Below are 20,557 nucleotides of genomic sequence, written 5' to 3'. Positions count from 1 at the left end.
ACGGCTTTTGCCCAAAACGTCGATTTTCCTGCTCCTCAGATGCTGCCTGACCTGCTGTGCTTTTCCAGCACCACTCTAATCTGGACTATCATCAAAGTGCTCACCTACCTCCAAATCTAACACTTGGCTGGGTTCATTACCCAGTACTAAATCTAGTGTGGCCTTGCCCTTGTTGGCCTGTCTACATACTGTGTCAGAAAATCCTCCTGCACACAATGGACGACAACTGACCCATCTAAAGTATTTGAACTATAGTATCCCCAGTCAGTACTTGGGAAGTTGAAGTCCACCATAACAATTACCCTGTCACTCTCGCTTCTATTGAGAATCATCTTTGCTATCCTTTCCTCTACATCTCTGGAACTACTCAGAGACCTATAGAAAACTTCCAATAGGGTAACCTCTCCTTTCTGTTTCTAATCTCAGCCCATACTACCTCATTTGACAAGTCCTTAAACATTCTTTCTGCAGCCGAAATACTGTCCTTGACTAACAATTCCCCTCTTTTACCAGCTTCTCTGTTCTTACTGAAATATCTTGAGTCCCAGACCCTGCTACAACCATTCCTGACCCTGCTGTACCCATGTCTCTGAAATGGTCACAACATCGAAATCCCAGGTACTGACCCATGCTGCAAATTCACCCACCTTATTCCGGATGCTCCTGGCGTTGAAATAGACACATTTCAAACCAACTTCTTGCTTGCCGGTGCCCTCTTGCGACACCGAAACCTTATTTTGGATCTCCCTATTCCCAACCTCCTCTATACTCAAACTAAAAATCAGGTTCCCATCACCCTACTGAATTAGTTTAAACCCACCTAAAGAGCATCAGCAAATTTACCCCCCAAATTATTGGTACCCCTCTGGTTCAGATGTAGACCATCTTGGTTGTAGAGGTCTCACCTACCCCCGAAAGAGCCCCAATTATCCAGGAATCCAAAACCCTCCCTCCTGCACCATCCTTGTAGCCACGTGTTCAATCCCTCTCTCTTCCTATTCCTCGCCTCAGTAGCACATGGCATGAGCAACAAATCAAAGATAACAACTCTGTTTGTCCTAGCTTTAAGCTTCCCCTCCCCCTCAAGGATCCCAAAAACACGAGCAGAGACATCACAAATCCTGGCACCTGGGAAGCAACATGCCTCTTGTTCCTACCAAGCCTCCTATCTGTCCCCCAGCTATCAAGTCCCCAATGACTAATGCCCTGCTCCTCTTCCCCTTTCCCTCTGAGCAACAGGGACAGACTCTGTGCCAGAGACCTGTACCCCATGGCTTGAATTGAATTGAATTGAATTGAACTGAATTCATTATCATGTGTACCGAGGCACAGTGAAAAGCTTTATCTTGTGAGCAATAGAGACAGATCACAGAGTTAAGTAGCATAGATAAGTAAATATTAGGTAAACAGCAGCAAAAACAAAAACACAGATACAGGCGAATGTTTAGAGTTTGTGAGTCCATTCAGTATTCTAACAACAGTAGGGTAGAAACTGTTACGAAACTGGCTGGTGCATGTGTTCAGGCTTCTGCACCTTCTCCCTGATGGTAGAGATTGAAGAAAAACATTGTCAGGGTGGGATGGATCTTTGAGAATGCTGGCGACCTTTCCTTGACAGTGGGCCTGGTAGATGGACTCTACAGATGGAAGGTTGGCTGACCCCTGGTAAGTTGTCTCCCTCAATAGTATCAAATACGGTATACATTTTGTTGAGGAAAATGGCCACAGGGGATCCCTGCACTGTCTGCCAGTTCCCTCTACATCTCCTGATGGTAACCCAGCTACCTTATACTTATACCTGAGGTGTGAATACCTCCCTGTAATTCCTCTCAATAATCTCCTCCACCTCTGATTGATCCAAAGTTCATCCAGCTCCAGCTCCAGTTCCTCAACATGGTCTTCGAGAAGCTGAAGTTGGGTGCACTTCCCGCAGATGCAGCTAGCAGGGACACTGGTGGTGACCCTTACCTCCCATACTCTGCAGGAGGAACATTCAACTGCCCTAACCTCCATTCCCACTATTCTAAATTCTTTTTTGTTAGAGGAGGAGAATTGGTTGGGAGACACTATGTGAGTAGTGTTTTAGGTAAAGCAACCACTCAAATATAAAGCCTCATTTAACCAGCAGTCGCTGTCGCTCCTTCCACTGCAACTGCCAACGAGAAAATGAAGATCCCCTCCAAACATTTTAAGAAGATAGCCTAGACCCTAATATTTCCTTATTTCAAAGGCAGATATGAAGTGGATATTCCAGGTGTAATGTGGCTGGTCAAACCACTTGGCTTCAAGCAAAACAGAATTTATTTACACACTACCGTTGAAACACAAACAAAAGAAAACAGAATTTAGAATAACTTATCTATTGGAAAGCAGAACCAACCCGATACAGCAACTTCACAAAGGAACTGTTCCAATCCGGTAACACCCATTAACACACCCCTTGGCAAAAATATAAATTCAAATACAGGTTCTTACAGGCTGCAGGGAACAACTTCCAAAGATATTTCAGAGAGAAAATCAGTCAGGCATCATTTGCTGAATCTTTCAATCTTCCTGACTGCAGGATCTTGTGACTGCTACAGCTAAACCAAACTAGAAAAAAAACCTGATCTAGGATAACTAGCCATTCCCCTGCCATTGTTATAAAAACTCTACTAAGCAGCTGTGTTACCACGAAATGAGGAAGGGTAATTCAGCTAACCTCTTTTCAACTCCTTCTTGATGGATCATAGCAAATTTATTTTATTTCGTTTTAGCATGCAGCTATTGTATTTCAATTAAAGGTGCAGTTAATAATCAAAATAAAGGAACCAATTACAAAGTTTCCTTGAGTGAAAGAAGGAGGAATTTCTAACCTCAAAAAATAAATAATAAAATGTGATATCAAACACACGCACACAAACACAGGTAATAAGTTTTTGGAAAAGGAGTGTCAGTGTCTATCAAGTACAGATAGGAAGAATTTTAAAATCTCATGGAGTCCTCAAAGCATTTAATTTTAAATCAGCGACAACCATTATTAAATTGTTGACTGGTATAGAATCAGAAAGTCATACAGCACGAAACAGGTCTTTCAGCCCAGTTCATCCATGCTGACCAGGTTCCCTAAACTGAACTAATGCCATTTTCCTGTGTTTTACCCAAATGCCTCTAAACCTTTCCTATCTATGTACTTTGCCATATATCTTTTAAATTTTGTTAATGTACGTGTGTCTTGCACTTCCTTTAGCAGCTTGTTTCATACATCACCACGCTCTGTATGAAATGGTTGCCCCTCAGGTCCCTTTTAAATCTTTCCCCTCTCACCTTAAACCTCTGCCTTATGTTTTGGACCTTATCTATGCCCCTCATAATTCTATAAACCACTATAAGATCACCTTACAGCTTCCTACACTCCCAGCCTATCCAGCCTCTCCCTATAACCCAGATGTTCCAGTTTTGGTAAAATTCTTGTAAATCTTATTTGCACCCTTTCCAGTTTAATAACATCTTTCCTGTAGCAGGGCAACCAGAATTGTATGCAGTACTCCAAATGTGGTCTTACCAATGTCTTTTACAACTGCAACATGATGTCCCAACTCCTGTACTCAACGCTCGTATGAATGAAGACAAGTATGCCAAATGCCTTCTTCACCACCCTGTTGACTTGTGATGCCACTTTCAAGGAACTACAAATCTGCACCCTAGGCCTCTCTGTTTGAAAACATTCCCCAGGACCCTACCATTAACTATGTTATTTCTGCCCTGGTTTGTCTTACCAAAAAGCAACTTCTCACCTTTATCTAAATTTAACTCCATCTGTACTCCTTGGCCTACTGGCCCAGTTGATCAAGATCCCATTGTACTCTTAGATAACCATCTTCACTATCCAGTACACCACCAATTTTGCAGTCATTCGCAAACTTACAAACCATGCCTCCTATATTCTCATCCAAATCTTTTATGTAAATGACAAACAGTGGACCCTGCACCAATCCTTCTGATAGAGTATTCTCAACAATAGTGAAAGTTATAGATATCATTGAGTTCAGGACAACCAATTGTTTCCTCGGAATGCTTTTCCACTTTTTGAAAATTATGAGGGAAACAGGAAGGGAAAGGTAGAGAGTCATCTAGTTCTTGTTTACAAATCCACTTTTGTTCTCTCTCTGATTCTTTAGTAAAGAACGGCTTGAAATATAGTTCACTGTTTTCCTGAGACTTTCAAAGCCTGGATAACTTGATGGCAAACCTTCATCTTCTATTATGTGAAATTAATGTACAAGTGTGAATTAAAAAAGATGAGAATTTCTTGGAGCTGACTCAATTGCCTATTTTCGATGTCTGCAGATAAACTGGTAATTATAGTGCAGGTGATTTTGTTCATTCCACATTAGTGTCCTGGACTTGCCTCAATCAGTGGTCAGGTGATCATAGCAGCCATTTTAGATTAACACTTGTTCTTTTATAAAATCATTTTAGTCTCTGAAAGGAATTAGGTATTACATTCAGATGGTGGATGTTAAAATGTAATAATTCATAGTTACCATTATCATAACCACTGTGATACAAAGGTCAGTATGTTGGACATTATTGTGCAAGTGAGAGTTTGTCAGTGTGCCTGGGAATCAGACAATAGTCACTCTCAGCTAAGATAGAACAGAGATGCAGTAGATTCGAAGTAGGGACAGTCCAGTTAAGTATAGCAGCCTCAAGAGTACCAGCACAGACAACCAAAGCCCAGACTTCATGATAAGTACAATCCTTGAGCATAGAACAACATTGGATTTAATGCCAGGAAGTAATCCAAGCCAGAATTGTTAACAGCACAACATGACATTGGAAGCCCTTTTCAGGTTTAAGCTCCTCCAACTTACACTTAATGACACATGAATAGGATCTGTACAAGATAGTTTCTTCTCTCTATTTTGAGAATTCTATCCCTGATAGAATGTACATTTTGCCAATAAGAATAAAATAAAACCTGGAAAATGGATTTCTTTAATGTAAGAACATGTTTCTCCTGATCTTGCTTTTAATTGGTTATCCTTTACTTGTAATGCCCCCATCTTCCGAGCGGCCAGGGGTTCTACCAACCACTTTTTAAGGATAGAGGAAAATGAAAATGAAAAAGCCAATGCAAACCACATCAATCATATCACGCTCAAAAATGTCTCATGGTTTTTCTTCAGAAACAGGGTTTGGGAAATTCTTTCCTGTAATGAGTTTTGAGACAGATGGTATGTTGTTTTCAGTTTTCTGGTTTATGACAATGTGACTCAATGTGGTCAGCTGCTTCAGTTGATTTCAGCTTCAGCTGCACCTGACTCATACTGTTTCCTTTAAGCCACGTGAACAATTTCAGTTTGGGTCATACATGTGAAAAGATGCAAGTCTAACAATTGAAATTAATTTCACAGTTTTAAACATGAAGGTTCAAATCTTACACAAATACACATACTCATATAATGCTTCAAAGTCAAAAATAATATTTTATACACGCAGCGTTAAACATCAACACATACTTCAATCAAAAACAAGGTAACAGCATATAAAAGTTAGGAACTATAATTTGTAAATAGTTAAACTTTTCAAATGAATACAAGCTCTACAAATGACTGGCAAGTTATGAAATCAGAACTGAGAATGGTTTCTAATTCTGCTCCACTGCTATCTTAATAACGTCACAACTTTTGCTCTTATCAGAATAAAATCATTTAACCATGAACATATACCATGCTTGTCAACATATTTTGGGTGCAATTTAATTCAAAGATGTTACCTGAAGCATTGCACATATGATATAAAAAATGGGTGTAATCTGTTGGAGTGCCTAGAAATCAAAATGCAACCTTTAAAGGGGCAGTTTAACCTGCAAACTTCAGAGTCAGACATGAGGGACATCCCAATAAGAAAATAATGACAACTGGTTCCCTCAATCCTCCACGTTAGCTTTACTGCATGTTTCATCAGTCTTTTCAAGACATCTCTAGCAACAAATCAAAGCTATAAAACAAGGTATATGCAAAGGAGGTAGAATTTAAAAGGTTTGTACCTCACAAAATCCTAGAAGAAATAGACTTGAGGTTCATTTTGAATGTGACAAATAGCTTACAAAGAATCAAGGTATTGTGGCCAGGCATGGAGAAAAACATGGAGAAATTTATCAAAACAGATTATGGGTGTCAATTTGTCAGCAGACCTAATCCACCATAACCTATACACAGCTAACTGTTAGTTGTGGATGATGTCACTGTTGTCCTCTTAGTCCTAATTCCATTACGCATGGCGATTGGCTACCACAATCACAATGAAATCTATAGTGGTGGGAGCGACTATATTGTATTGACTGAAGTGCTTACAAAGCATGTTCTATCAGTCACTCTTCATTCAGAAAAAGGGGCACAATTCAATTCTCTTCCTTTTCCAATCTGATGCAAGTCATAGGCATTCAGCATCACAGAGAGATCCTTCAATGACCAAAGTTAAAAAGAATGGAACAACAAAATCAATCCTTAGAGAAAGAAATGAGGATTGCTGAGGCTGAGGGCAGAGAATGGAAGCAGACATTGCTGCCACATGTAGTATGTGAGCAACAACACATAATTCAGCTGGGCTCTTCCCCCTTATGGTGCAATTTGGATACATCAATGCAAATAAGAATGCAAAGCTGAGAGACATCAGTGTTGACCAAAAGGTTTTGAGAATGTGATGCTAAGGAAAGGTGCTACTAATTTCTGTGTAGACCACAAAAGGGGTGCTAGACTGATGTGATGCCAAGTGATCACGTTTTGCTGAGAAGGGAGAGTCCATGTATGATGGATAGACCATGTTAACTCATGTCGCAAATTGCATTGCCAGGAGGAAAATAGTGTGACAACACTGTCACTAGAAGGAATAATGTCTCAAAAAGTATTATGATGGCAAAGACAAAACATCAAATAAGCCAAAGATGAGGTGAAGTTCACATTCAGAGATCCAGAATCCAAGCCAGCAATGCTGATGGCAGGCAGGCAGCTTGCTGTCTAGATAACATTATTTCTAAGGGAATGGTGACATTTGCTATGCCTGGCATGATGGCCATAGTTTCTGAGACATTGGGCAGATCCCAGCACAAGAGACCATCAAAGTGATGTGAAAAATTTTATTTATGATTTGAAGCAATGTGATTTTACATTGAAACACAGCAAACCTGACACAATATATGTGCCGAGGTATAAATCTTTTCTGTTGCAATTGTCCTCAAAACAGAAAGGGGCTACATTGAATGCTACCATTGAAAGCAAGTGTGCTGAAAGAGAAACAATGAAAATACTGAACCTATGTTGGAATGACTTGTACTGAACTTATGTGACATTCGCGGTTGAAGAAATTCACATGGTATGTTAGTAAAATGATTTATTAAATTTGTTTTCACAATTTATTATAGTATGCTTGCTAAAAGATGGGACATGAGGTAGATTTGGCAAATAGAGTTAAGGATAATCCAAAGAAATTCTATAGGTATGTTAAGGGCAAAATAGTAACTGGGACACCTTAGGGCCCCTTAAAGATCAATGTAACTGTCTTTGTGGAACCACAGGAGATAGGCGAGATACTAAATAAACATTGGAAACTAGCGAACTTGGGGAAATTAATAGTGATGTCTTGAAAATAACTCATATAACAGAAGAGGAGGTTCTGGAGCTCTTAAAATGCACAAAATTAGATAAATCTCTGGGACGTGGTCAGGTGTTTCCCAGAATTTTGTGGGAAGCTAAGAAAAAGATTGTTGGACCCCTTGCTGAGACAGTTTTATCATCAACAGCCACAGGTGAGGTGCCAGAAAACTGGAGATTGGCTAATGCAGTGCTATTTATTTAAAAAAGGTAATGAGGAAAAGGTAGGGAACTATAGACTGGTGAGCCTTAGTTAGTGTTGGGTAAATGTGGGAGGGGATTCTGAGGGACAGGATTTACATGCATTTGGAAAGGCAAGGACTGCTTATGGATAGTCAACCTGGCTTTGTGCATGGGAAATCATGTCTCACAAACTTTTTTGAAGAGGTGACAAAGAAGATTGATGATGGCACAGTGACAGACGTTATCTATATGGACTTCAGCAAAGGTTTTGAATGATACACTGGTCAGTAATGTTCAATCAAATGGGATCCTGGGAAAGCTAGCCAATTGGATGCTAAATTGGCTTGAAGATAGGTGACAGAGGATCGTGGTGGAGGATTGCATTTTGGACTGAAGGCCTGTGACCAGCAGTGTGCCAAAAGGATCGGTGCTAAGTATACTGCTTTTTGTCATTTATATAAATGATTAGGGTGTAATGTAGGAAGCAATGATTAGTAAGTTTGAAGATGACACTAAAATTGGCAGTGCAGTGGACAGTGAAGAAGATTATCTCAGAGTACAGAGGGACCTTGTTTAGATGGCCCAATGGACTGAGGAGTGGCAGGTAGAGTTTAATTTAGATAAGTATGAGGTGTTGTATTTTGAGAAGGCAAACCAGGACAGGAGTTATACAGTTAATGGTAGGACCCTGGGGAGTATTGCTGAATAAAGAGACTTAGGGATCTATGCAAATGCACAGTTCCTTGCAAGTGGAGTTGCAGGGTGATGAAGAAGGCACTTGGTGTGCTTGTCCTTCATTGGTCAGAACTTTGAATATAGGAGTTGGGAGGTCATGTTGCAGCTGTACAGGACACTGGTGAGACCACTTATACAATACTGTGTACAATTCTGGTTGCCCTTCTACAGAAAAGGTGTTGGTAAACTTGAGAGGGTGCAGAAGACATTTATAAGGATGTTACCAGGACTGGAGTTTTGAGTTTTAGGGAGAGGCTGAATAGGCTAGGGCATTTTCTCTGGAGGTTTATAAAATCATGAGGGCTATGGATAAGGTGAAAAGTCATGGTCTCTTTTCCTAGGGTAGGGTTGTCAAAAATAGAGGGCATGTGTTTGAGGTGAGAGGGAAAAGATATAATAGGGACCTAAAGGACAACTTATTCATGCAGAGGGTAGTGCGTGTATGGAATAAACTGCCAGAGGAAGTGGTGGAGACTGGTACAATAACAACATTTAGAAGGCATCTGGGTCTGTGTATGAATAGGAAGGATTTAGTGGTTTATGGGCCAAATGCTGGTAAATGGGACGAGATTAATTTAGGATATCTGGTCAGCATGGATGAGTTGGATAGAAGGGTCTGTTTTTGTGCTGCACGACTCTATGAATCGATGACTTGAAAGCTTTGATATATCTTTGATAATCTTAAATCTGTGACTGTGTTGTTCTTTCAGCCTGAGCTGTGACAGCCACCTCACCTGTTATTCCCGGTCATCATCCCAAGTGTTTTTACCAGAGGAAGCATGGTCATGATTAGATTAGATTATCTACAGTATGAAAACAGGCCCTTCGGCCCAACAAGTCCACACCGACCCTCCAAAGAGCAACCCACCCAGACTCATTCCCCTACATTTACCCCTGACTAATGTACCTAACACTATGGGCAATTTAGCACGGCCAATTCACCTAACCTGCACATCTTTGGACTGTGGGAGGAAACTGGAGCACCCAGAGGGGAGATTGTGCAAACTCCACACAGACAGTTGCCCGAGGTGGGAATTGAACCCACGTCCCTGGAGCTGTGAGGCTACAGTGCCAACCACTGAGCCACCATAGAAGAGATTTTCACTTTTCATAATAAAATACAATGTGCACTAATGTTGTGTTCTGTTAATTATGTGAGCCAGTCATATAGAAAGACTACACTTGTTTAGTGCTAGCTTAAACATTCACATTAGCAGAAACACTGAGGCAAATAACTGATGCAAAGTACAACAAAAACTGAATGAGAGATTGTCCCTTTGCTGCAAGGTTGGGGAGAAGAATGTAAGGCTCTAGTGTCAAAGTTAGCGTGTTCCAGAGACGACTGCCGTCATTATATATTCCCTTATCCTATCACCTGAAGAATTTTCTGAGTCCAGATCATTATGTTTCCTCTTCTTTTTAGTTTGGTCTCCAATGATACTTGGACGCCTCTCAAAAGTTTAGTCCTTTTGAATGGCAAAGTTGTGAATCGTGTGGACCTCCACCGAACTGGCGCGGCATTGAAGGGTTTTGCAGAGACCTGCCTGGTCCTCCCAATTCAGGCATGTGCCTCTACTTCCCACCTTTCCCTTACTCCATGTTGTCCCTCCTCTCTGTAGGACATCCCCATGAAGTTTGGTGGTAAGAGAGGGGAAATGATCATTCAGTTGTATGGTTTGTTAGGAGCAGTGAGAAGCCAGTACAGGTAATTTGAGCAAACATTTTAAAAATGTTGTTCAGAATTGTTTTCTTTTTCTCTGCTTGCTTTTGTGGCATATGAAATAACATTCCAATCAAATTTAGATTGGGCAGTACATTGAGGGTGAATTTCCTCATTCATTTCTGGTATATTTTCACTACATACTTGAGCAAAGCAACATTTTTTGGCAAGAAACCAGGCATGAATCTAGAATTCATTTTATGAATTAATTTATAATAAAATTTGTGGGCCTTTTATGTGATTTTCTTTTGTCAAAATGCTTTCTTCCAACTTTAAGATCTTCTTAAAAAGTTATTTTTATATTTATATTTATATTTCTAGAACTTAAAATAGGATATTTGAGAGGGTACAGGATCAGATGCACTAAAACTGAACAAATTGGTGAGCTGATTAGGTCTTCACTGGTCTTATACATATTATATTATTCCAAGGTGTAAAAATTGGCTAATTAGCAGGCTTGAAAATTGTATCAGAAGGTCCTCAAACACGTTTCTAAGCACATGGAAGTCTTTGGCTTTACATCAGTGGTATTGACACCAGAACTGGTATTTCACACTAATGAGTCAAACAAATATTTTCCTTTCCATGTCATTTTATCTAAACATCTTCACCATTACAAAATGCGAAAAACAAAATGATAATTATATGCATTTTCTGTACTAGTATCACAACAGAAGTATATCATCTCAATTATATTTCTTCTATTTATGACAACCAGGGATGTTTCTTCTGGATTCTTGCACTCCACCCCTCACTGTACTGCATTCAGTCCATATTGATATTAACCATGACAACTGCACCTACTGGTGGAGAAACAATATTCACAATTCCATCAAATACTAAGTATTCAATTATGCCAGAAACCTTTGAATACAGAAAATATAAAAATTAAATTAGTTACAGTTCAATAGCATAGGCAAATTAACCAGCAGTAACTGTGATAAATGTTTCTACAGATGCATCAAGATTTAGCTTTGGATCACAAACAAAATATCCATAAAATCATTTTAACGGGTTTAATAAGCTATAATCACCCTTACTTGCTAATTTGCTGCTACCTAGACAAGAACTCACCTCATCACTTAGCACACACATAAAAAGACGCAATGAGTTGCTCCTAACATCAAGATAAGCCTCGCTAGACACCTTGTGTAATTCTGCCACAAATCTTACTATAGCCAACATCACTCAGGCTCATATAGGTTTCCGCCCTGTTAATCTATGAAGTATTCTACATAAATATACTATCCTGCAAGTACTGGATGGTATGATGGCACAGTGGTTAGGTTGGTTGCCTTATAGAGCCAGGGACCATGGTTCGATTCCAGCCTTAGGCAACTGTCCATGTGGCGTTTGCACGTTCTCCTTGTGTCTGTGTGGGTTTCTGCCAGGTACTCTAGTTTCCTCCCTCAATCCAAAGATATACAGGTTGGGTGGATTAGCCATGTTAAATTGCCCTGTAGTGTCGAGGGATTTGCCCAGGGATGTGCATGCTAGGTGGGTTAACTTTGGTAACTGTAGGGGATAAGGATAAGGTGGGATGCTCTTCAGAGGGTCAGTGCACACTTATTAGGCCAAATTACCTCTATCTGCCCTGTAGGGATTCTATGCAATCAGGTAATTAAGTTCATGTGAGAATGAAACTGTGATTTTTTTTGTATCAGCACGAAGATTTTATTTCGAAACAATTTCAAGAAAATAATATCATACTCTGGGAGAAGGTGTGCAGGTTTTTCACAAAGGTATTATCCTTTAGATAGGACTCCATGTTGAACAATTTGGTATCACCTAGAACATTGTTTGAGCCACAGAAAAGTGGCAACAATTATTGCATACACAGGAAACATTTCAAGCTGTGTTCACAGTGGGCTGTTAATTTGTTGCATTTGCCATTGCTGAATCATCAGAAATACTTCTAAGAGCAGTTAAATACCACTTCATGCCATAAATGGTTTATGGTCAGCTGTGCAAATGGAATTATTATAGCGGCTGTATACTACCTCTTAGACTTACACTATCATTTAGTTAAAAATGATTATATTTCAACTGATTATAGATTCTTGTTCAATGAATTAACGTCTGTCCTTCCATTAGCATTCACCAACATTACAATCATTTCATCTCTTAAAATCTCATCCAGGAAACAGGTAAAAGTCATTAGCAGTTTAACCTTTGGTATTGTACTTATGATATAATCTGAAAGCTTGATCTCAATCAGGATACTCATAAAATTAATATGCATTTGCAAAATTGCACATTCCACCCCAGGAAATTCTTTGGAAATAGTTTTATGAAGGTCATGTTGTTATGATAATGAATTGCTTAGAATTACATAGAATTTAGCATAGAATTCAGAACTAGAGAGCCTTTAATCCTCCATATGCAATTGCCCTAATGCTACTTCCTTGTCCTATTGTCATATCTCTATATTCTATTTTGCCTTTAATCATGTATCTAATTCATTCCCTTCAAGATTCGCATGGTGTCTGTTCTAATTGATCTTGTTAGTCATGTATTTTTGAGTGTGACTGACACCAGCTTGAAAATAAAGTTTCTCCTGCCCTCTGTCCTAAGACTTATTTGGTCAAACATCTATGTCTAGTCATATTTTAATGACAGATACAACCTATTTATATCTATTCCTCTTAAGCCTTCATCACATTGATCTCTGTTTCAATGAAAAACATTTTTTGTTTTCCAATTGATTTGATTTATTATTGTCAAATGTACCTAGGTACAGTGAAAAGGTTTGTTTTGTGTGCAGTACAGGCAAATCATACCATTCAAAGTGCATTAGGGTAATAGAACAGAGCAAATAATAGTGTTACAGCTGCAGAGAACGTGCACAAACAGCGAGATCAACATTTAAATTTAAAATTTGAGGGGCCCATTCAGAACTTTGACAACATTGGGAAAGAAGCTGTTCTTGAATCTGTTGGTACGTGTGTTACATACCTGATGAAGGGCTTATGCCTGAAACGTCGACTCTACTGCTCCTTGGATGCTGCGTGACCTGAAGTGTTTTTCCAACGCTACACTTTTCGACCCTTGAGGAAGTAGACACTTTGATGTACTTTCTTGACCATAGCATTACTATTTTCATATTTCATTTCCTTATACAAGGGAACATCTTAATCTGTGCTGTTCTTTCTCTGCTGTCTCAAAATCCTTCTGATAGTATTGAACACAAAATTGCATTTGACACTGCATTATATAATTCATCATTACTACACAATTCCAATAATTTCCTATGACTTTGTTTACTTATGCTGTTGCCTATGTATTTGAAACCCCAAAGCCTTATCTTATTTTTCATATTCAGTCATCCTGATCAAAGAGTAGGATAACATATTGTTTCTTTGACTCAAAGTTTACCAGCCTATGTTTGAATTCCATCTGTCATTTTAGTACTTACTGAAATTTTTTTAAAAACTATTCCATTTAGCCCTATGTCCAAATACAAATATTGTTTTTCTCCATCTGGCTATGCTGAAAATTTATAAAAATTATGGATTTACAGCATTGTAAGTAGAAAATGCATCATGTAAATTAAGTCAAAGTGAATTGAAGTTCGTATGTCTGTTAAGGTGAGATAATTTGTGCTTCTCAAACAGCATTTCAAAACAAGTGGTGTGAGAGATTTTAACTATCTGAAAACCTATCCACTCTCACATAGTTGATATTGAGCTATCTCAGGTGACCTCTTTACTACTTTCCACATCTTTTGTCTTACTGCTACTCCTTAAGTAATGCAATAATTGTTTTAATTAGCATCAATATATTGTAAAATAAACTAAACATTGCTAAGATTATTGAAGGCCTTTTATACCAGTCTAAATATTATTCTTATGTATTGCATGTTTTACAAAAGAATGTAGATGATTGTAGATTGTAATAGAAACAGTCCTTGCACAGAAAATGTCTCAGTTGTTTAGTTGCCTCAGGCAAAATTTTAAAGGGGCATCAACTCTTTAAGATGTTTAGAATAGCAATAAAATTGCTCATCATGTTTAGGTATGTAAAGCTAGACTACCCTATTGGGCTTGGGTGGTAAAATTATTAGCATCCCAAATATTTTCATTAGTTTAAGTCAGTTGTAAGTACAGAAAATTAATCAGTCTTCATTCAATAACATTTTTCACCAATTACTTTGATACTTTAGATACACATAGATGAAGGATATTCTATATGTAATTATCAGTTGAACAGTGTTGTTGAGATTCTGCAGCTTTAGTGATGTTTTTTGAAATATATCTCTAGGATGGGGAATAATTGAAATAATATATGGTATATATTTGTGCAAAACGCTCATAAAAGTTGACCCTACACTTCTTGAGCTAAAAATGGCTAACTTTTCATTTACCTCAGGTAAGAGTCAACCTGCGTTTTCCAGAGAACATAGCCATGAAACTTCATAAGCAAAGTATGATCCTCGAGATGTTAGTGATTTGACGTCATTGAAAATGTGTAAGTATTATCTAAAAGAAAATGAATATAGTTTTCATTTATTCAAATTAAGTAGTTAGATTATAAATTTTAATTAATACAAATGCTTTAGTGTTTCTTCCTCTGCAGAGACTTTTTTGAGTCCAAATTAAGTATGTATGTCAACACCACAAAATAGTGCCATGTAACAACATTTCCACATGATTGTTAACCTAGAACATTGGTCTCAAAAACTCAACTTTTACCTGCGCATTTGTGGTATCTCTTCATGAAAGGATGTAACTTTATGAGTTTTATAACTTGTTTGAATTATATTTGAAGATAGAAAAGTAACAGTTGAGAGTCAGAATATAATGAGCATAAAAGCTCATAATTATTCTGCATCAATCATTTCTTTTCTGCGGGTCTGCAACAAGGTATGGATTTTACTTGTCTGAATTGTGAACGCAGCATAATGCATTGTATTGAATATTGACATCTTCTCATACTTATATCTTCATACATTTGTAAAAATGGCTCAAAATTTGACAACAATTTTGCCTGAGTAGCATCAGGCTCAATCTGCCATTGTAATGGGTCTCAGCACCAAACAGATGGCATCTGAAAAGTGGTGACTTCACGGGTCTGGCGCAGGCACTGGAGAGGTGGCAGAGCAGGTGTAGAAGGTGAGTCGACTCAGGACTTATGGCGGAGGAAACAAAACAAAGATTGACTCTATTTCAGCTGTAACTTGTCATTCTTTTTATTCTTAAACTATTCAACACGGATAGTGTTGGATTGTGGTGTGGTGTGGGTTGAAACTTGTCACTGTATTTTACTATGTTGTTTATTTTAGAGTACAATGACAATAAACCATGATTCATTAATAGACAGAGGAGCCTGCTGCCACTCCTAAGATGACTGCCAGCTCTGAAAATGTTAAAAATCACACAATACCAGGTTATAGTCCAGGACTAGCCACCTGACCAAGGAGCAGCACTCCAAAAGCTTGTGCTTCCAAATAAACCTGTTGGACTGTAACCTGGTGTTGTGTGACTTTTAACTTTGTCCACCCCAGCCCAGCACCGGCACCTTCACATCATAGCTCTGAAAGGAGCCATTTTTCTTGAAGAGAGAAATGAAACACTCCTCCACAGGACTGATAACCTTGGCCTGATTGTAGTTTGTAACCTTTCAAACTGCCTCATCAGTAGAACCCATATCTACCTTCAGCAGGTAAGGTTGTTTTTGTTCAGGTCCCATATGAATGGATCAAGTTGGTTGAGAACTTCCTTCATCACACACTTTTGATGTGTTGCTGTCTCCAAGACCTCCCTACAACCCCATCGAAAAAAGGACAAAAGTTACAACACAGAATCTGGGTAGACCTTGATTCAGGCACACTTTAAAGGTTAAAATAGCCAATTGGAAATCTGTTATTCAGGATAGAAGAAGTAATTTTAGAAATTCATGTGCTAAGCTCGAACTTTGGAGTGCATATCAGGAATCCATATATATGTACTCCATATTATATTGCATCCACTAATTTTGCTAATCAGCCAATATATAGCCATATTTCCAATTTGCAGTCTGACAAGGGGATATTCTGTGTCAGATGTAGTTAGTTATCTATAAAAATGAAACTCTTTTTATGATGTCTAGATGTTGAGGTGTCTTATTGCACTGAACAGCCAACAACTTACTTATGAACTGTAATCTTTATTGTTATTTAGGATATACTGCATACAAGCATACAAATTCAGAATGGAGGTAGACAATTCAACCTGTGAAGCATGATCCGTTATTCAATAAGATTGTAGCCTATCTATTTGCATTTAGCATGCTGCATTTCCATCCATCCTGATGAAGTTTGATTCCCTGCCTAACAAGAATCATACACTTAGGCCTTAAAAGTATTTCACCACCACCACCATCTGAGGCAAAGCTTCAAAGTTGCACAGCTCTGTAAGAGTGAGAAAAAAACTTCATCTCTCTCCTAAATGGACAACTCCCAATTTTAATACAGTCTTAGATTTGAAGCATTGAGTTCTGGGCTGACCCACAAGACCATTGAGGATCTTATGTGCTAAAGATTATTTTGCACTCTTCTAAATTCCAATCTTCATAGGAAAACCACACATTCCAGATACCAATCTAGTAAACCTCCTCTGAACCATCTCAAATACATCTACGTCCTTCTGTAAATAAATAGACTAGAACTGTGAACAGTAATTGAGATGGTAGGGCAAATCAGAGACTTATACACTTATACACTGGAGAGTGATGCCAAACAAAGAGGCCTTGGAGTGCAGGTTCATAGTTCCTTAAAAGTGGAGTCGCAGGTAGACAGAGTAGTGAAAAAGGCATTTGGTACATTTACCTTTATTGGTCGGTGCAATGATTATAGGAGTTGGGAGGTCATGTTGCAGATGTACAGGACATTGGCAAGGCCACTTTTGGAATACAGTGTTCAATTCATGTCTCCTTGCTATAGGAAAGATGTTGGAAAACTTGAAAGGGTGCAGAAAAGATTTACAAGAATGTTGCCAAGGTTGGAAGGTTTGAGTTATAGGGAGAGGCTGACTTCCTTAATAAGACAATAAGAAATAATAAGAAGAGAAAACTGTTCAGCCCCTCACATTAATGATAGCCCCCATTAACAGCTATTCATATTCCCAGGCTGACTTTTACCCACACCTCTGTCTGTCCAACTGTTTTTCTCTCTTTTTGAGCTCTGTCTGCACCTATCATTTACTCCTCCCCCTACCCCCTACATTGTCTTCTGCATATATACTAATGTTTTCCTAGGCTACCATCAGTTCTGAAGAAAGGTTACTGGACTCAAAATGTTCAGTCTAATTTGTCTCCACAGACCTGCTGAGATTTTCTAGCCATTTCTGTTTTTGTTTCTGATTTCCAATATCCACAATTCTTTCAGGTTTTTTTTTTCTCTATCCTGATTTCATTATAATTCCCTCTACTTAAGTTTTTAAGGTGAGGACAGAAGTGCGGGAGATAGCTCACACTCGGCTAAAGGCGCTATCAACCATGGTAGTGGGGTATCCTCAGTTCAGGAAAATGGTGGCAGAATTCTTTTCCACCACCACATCTCCTCACCTGGCAGAGCTCGAGCTCACATTGAATAACTTCTCCTTTCATGCTTGCACTTTCTTCAGGTCAAAGGTGTAGCCATGGCTACCGGATTGGGCCCCAGTATTGCCTGTCTCTTGTGCGATACATGGAACATTCCTTGTTCCAGTGCTACTCTGGCACCGACACAACAACTCTTTCTTCAGTATATCAATGATATTATCGGTGCTGTTTCCTTCTCTTATCTGTAACTGGACAAATTTATTAATTTTTCTTCCAATTTCCAACCTACCCTCATCTTCACCCAGACCACCTCTGACTTGTCCCTTCCCTGCCATGATATCTCTGTTTTGATTTCTGGGAATAGGCTGGTCACCTCTATCCACTTCAAACTCACTGATTCTCACAGTCACCCAGACTGTACTTTCTCAGACCCTGCTTCCTTTACGGATTACATCCCATCCTTCCAATTTCTCTGTCTACGTTGCATGTGTTCTAATGATGCCTCCTTCTGCAATGGGGCCTCAGAAACATTCACCTTTTTCCTCAACTAAGAATTCCCCACTACCATGTTCAACCCATCTCCAGCATTTCAGTCCTCACCCTTTCCCTTCCTTCCCACAACAATGATAGAGACCCTGGGTCCTCCCTTACCTCTCCACCAGCCTCTACATCCAAACTAATATCAGTTGCCATTTCTACAACCTCTAACGGGATGTAATGACCATACATATATTCCCCTCCCCTCCCCTGTCAGCATTCTGCTGAGACTGTTCACTCTGGGGCACTCAGGTACACTCCTCCTTCATTCCCAACACCTCTTCACACCCCCAGGGCACCTTCCCATACAAGAACATACCAGGTGGCCTGCTTCTTTAGAGACCGCAATTTCCCTTCCCACGTAGTTAAAGATGCCCTCCAACGGATCTCGTCCACACGTAGTTAAAGATGCCCTCCAACGGATCTCGTCCACATCCCTCCCCTCTGCCCTCAAACCCCACCCCTCCAACTATAACAAGGAAAGAACCCCCCTGGTGCTCACCTTCCACCCTACCAACCTTCACATAAACCACACCATCCGACATCATTTCCGCCACGTCCAAACAGACCCCACCACCAGAGAAATATTTCCCTCCTTACTCATTTCTGCTTTCCGCAAAGACCGTTCCCTCTGTAACAACCTGGTCAGGTCCACGCCCCCCAACAATCCACCCTCCTTTCCTGGCACCCTGCCCTGCCACCGCAGAAATTGCAAAACCTGTGCCCACTCCTCCTCCCTCACCTCCATCCAAGGCCTCAAAGGAGCCTTCCAAAGTTTTCCATCCTCATCCACCAATATTATTTATTGTACCTGTTGCTCCCGATGCGGTCTCCTCTGCATTGGGGAAACTGGACGCCTCCTCGTAGAGCGCTTCAGGGAATATCGCCGGGACATCCGTACCAATCAACCCCACCGCCCTATGGCCCAGCATTTCAACTCCCCCTCCCACTCTGCCAAGGACTTGCAGGTCCTGGGCCTCCTTCACCGCTGCTCCCTCACCACCCGATGCCTGGAGGAAGAACGCCTCATCTTCTGCCTCAGAAGACATCAACCTCATGGCATCAATGTGGATTTCACCAGTTTCCCCACCCCAACCCCCCTCTCATTTATCTCTCCACTCTGCAGGCACCCTGCCTCCATTCCTGATGAAGGGCTTTTGCCTGAAACATCGATTTTCCTGCTCCTCAGATGCTGCCTGACCTGCTGTGCTTTTCCAGCACCACTCTGATCTAGACTGGTTTCCAACATCTGCAGTCCTTGTTTTTACCACCTTCCCATACAATACTGGTCTCCATCCTATAGGAATGATGTTGTTAAAGTTGAAAGGATTTAGAAAAGATTTACAAGGATGTTGCCAAGGTAATAAGGTTTGAGCTATATGGAGAGGCTGAATAGGTTGGGGCTGTGTTTCCTGGAGTGTTGGAGGCTGAGTGGTGACCTTATAGAGGTTTATCAAATCATGAGGGGCATGGATAAGGTAAATAAATAAGAATTTTTCCCTGGTGTATGGGAGTTGAGAACCAGAGGGCACAAGTGAAAGAGGCAAGATTGAAAAGGGATCTAAGCGGCAACTTTTTAACGCAAAGGGTGGTGCATGTATGGAATGAACTGCCAGAGGAAGTGGTGGAGGCCAGTACAGTTACACCATTTAAAAGGCATCTGGATGGGGTATATAAATAGGAAGGGTTTAGAGAGATATGGGCCAAGTGCTGGCAAATGGGACTTGATTAATTTAGGATATCTGGTCAGCATGGAGGAGTTGGACCAAAGGGTCTGTTTCCATGCTGTACATCTCAATGACTCTATGACTCTAATTGCAAAAGCTGTAAGGCCTGCCCATATACCTCCTCCATCTAGACCATCCAAAGCCTTAGATATAGCTTCCAGGTGGAGCAGTGATTTACCTGTACTTTATTAAATCTAGTTTACTTTATTCACTGTTCACAATGCGGTCTCTTCTGCATTAAGGAGATGAAACACAGGCTGGGTGACTGCTTTGCAGAACATCTACATTCTGTCCACAAAAATGACCCTGAGTTACCAGTTGCCTGCCAGTTCCACACACCACCATGAATCATAGAATTGCTACAGTGTGCAAACAGGCTCTTTGGTGGGCCAACAAGTTTACAACAATGCTTCAAAGAGTATCCCATCCAAACCTATTCCCCTACCCTATTACACTACATTTACCCCTGACTAATGCACCTAATCTACACATCCCTGAAC

This window comes from Chiloscyllium plagiosum, chromosome 19 (assembly GCF_004010195.1).
Source record: "Chiloscyllium plagiosum isolate BGI_BamShark_2017 chromosome 19, ASM401019v2, whole genome shotgun sequence".
NCBI lineage: Eukaryota > Metazoa > Chordata > Chondrichthyes > Orectolobiformes > Hemiscylliidae > Chiloscyllium > Chiloscyllium plagiosum.
The sequence above is the reverse complement of the archived record's forward strand: the minus strand, read 5'-3'. Positions refer to the sequence as shown.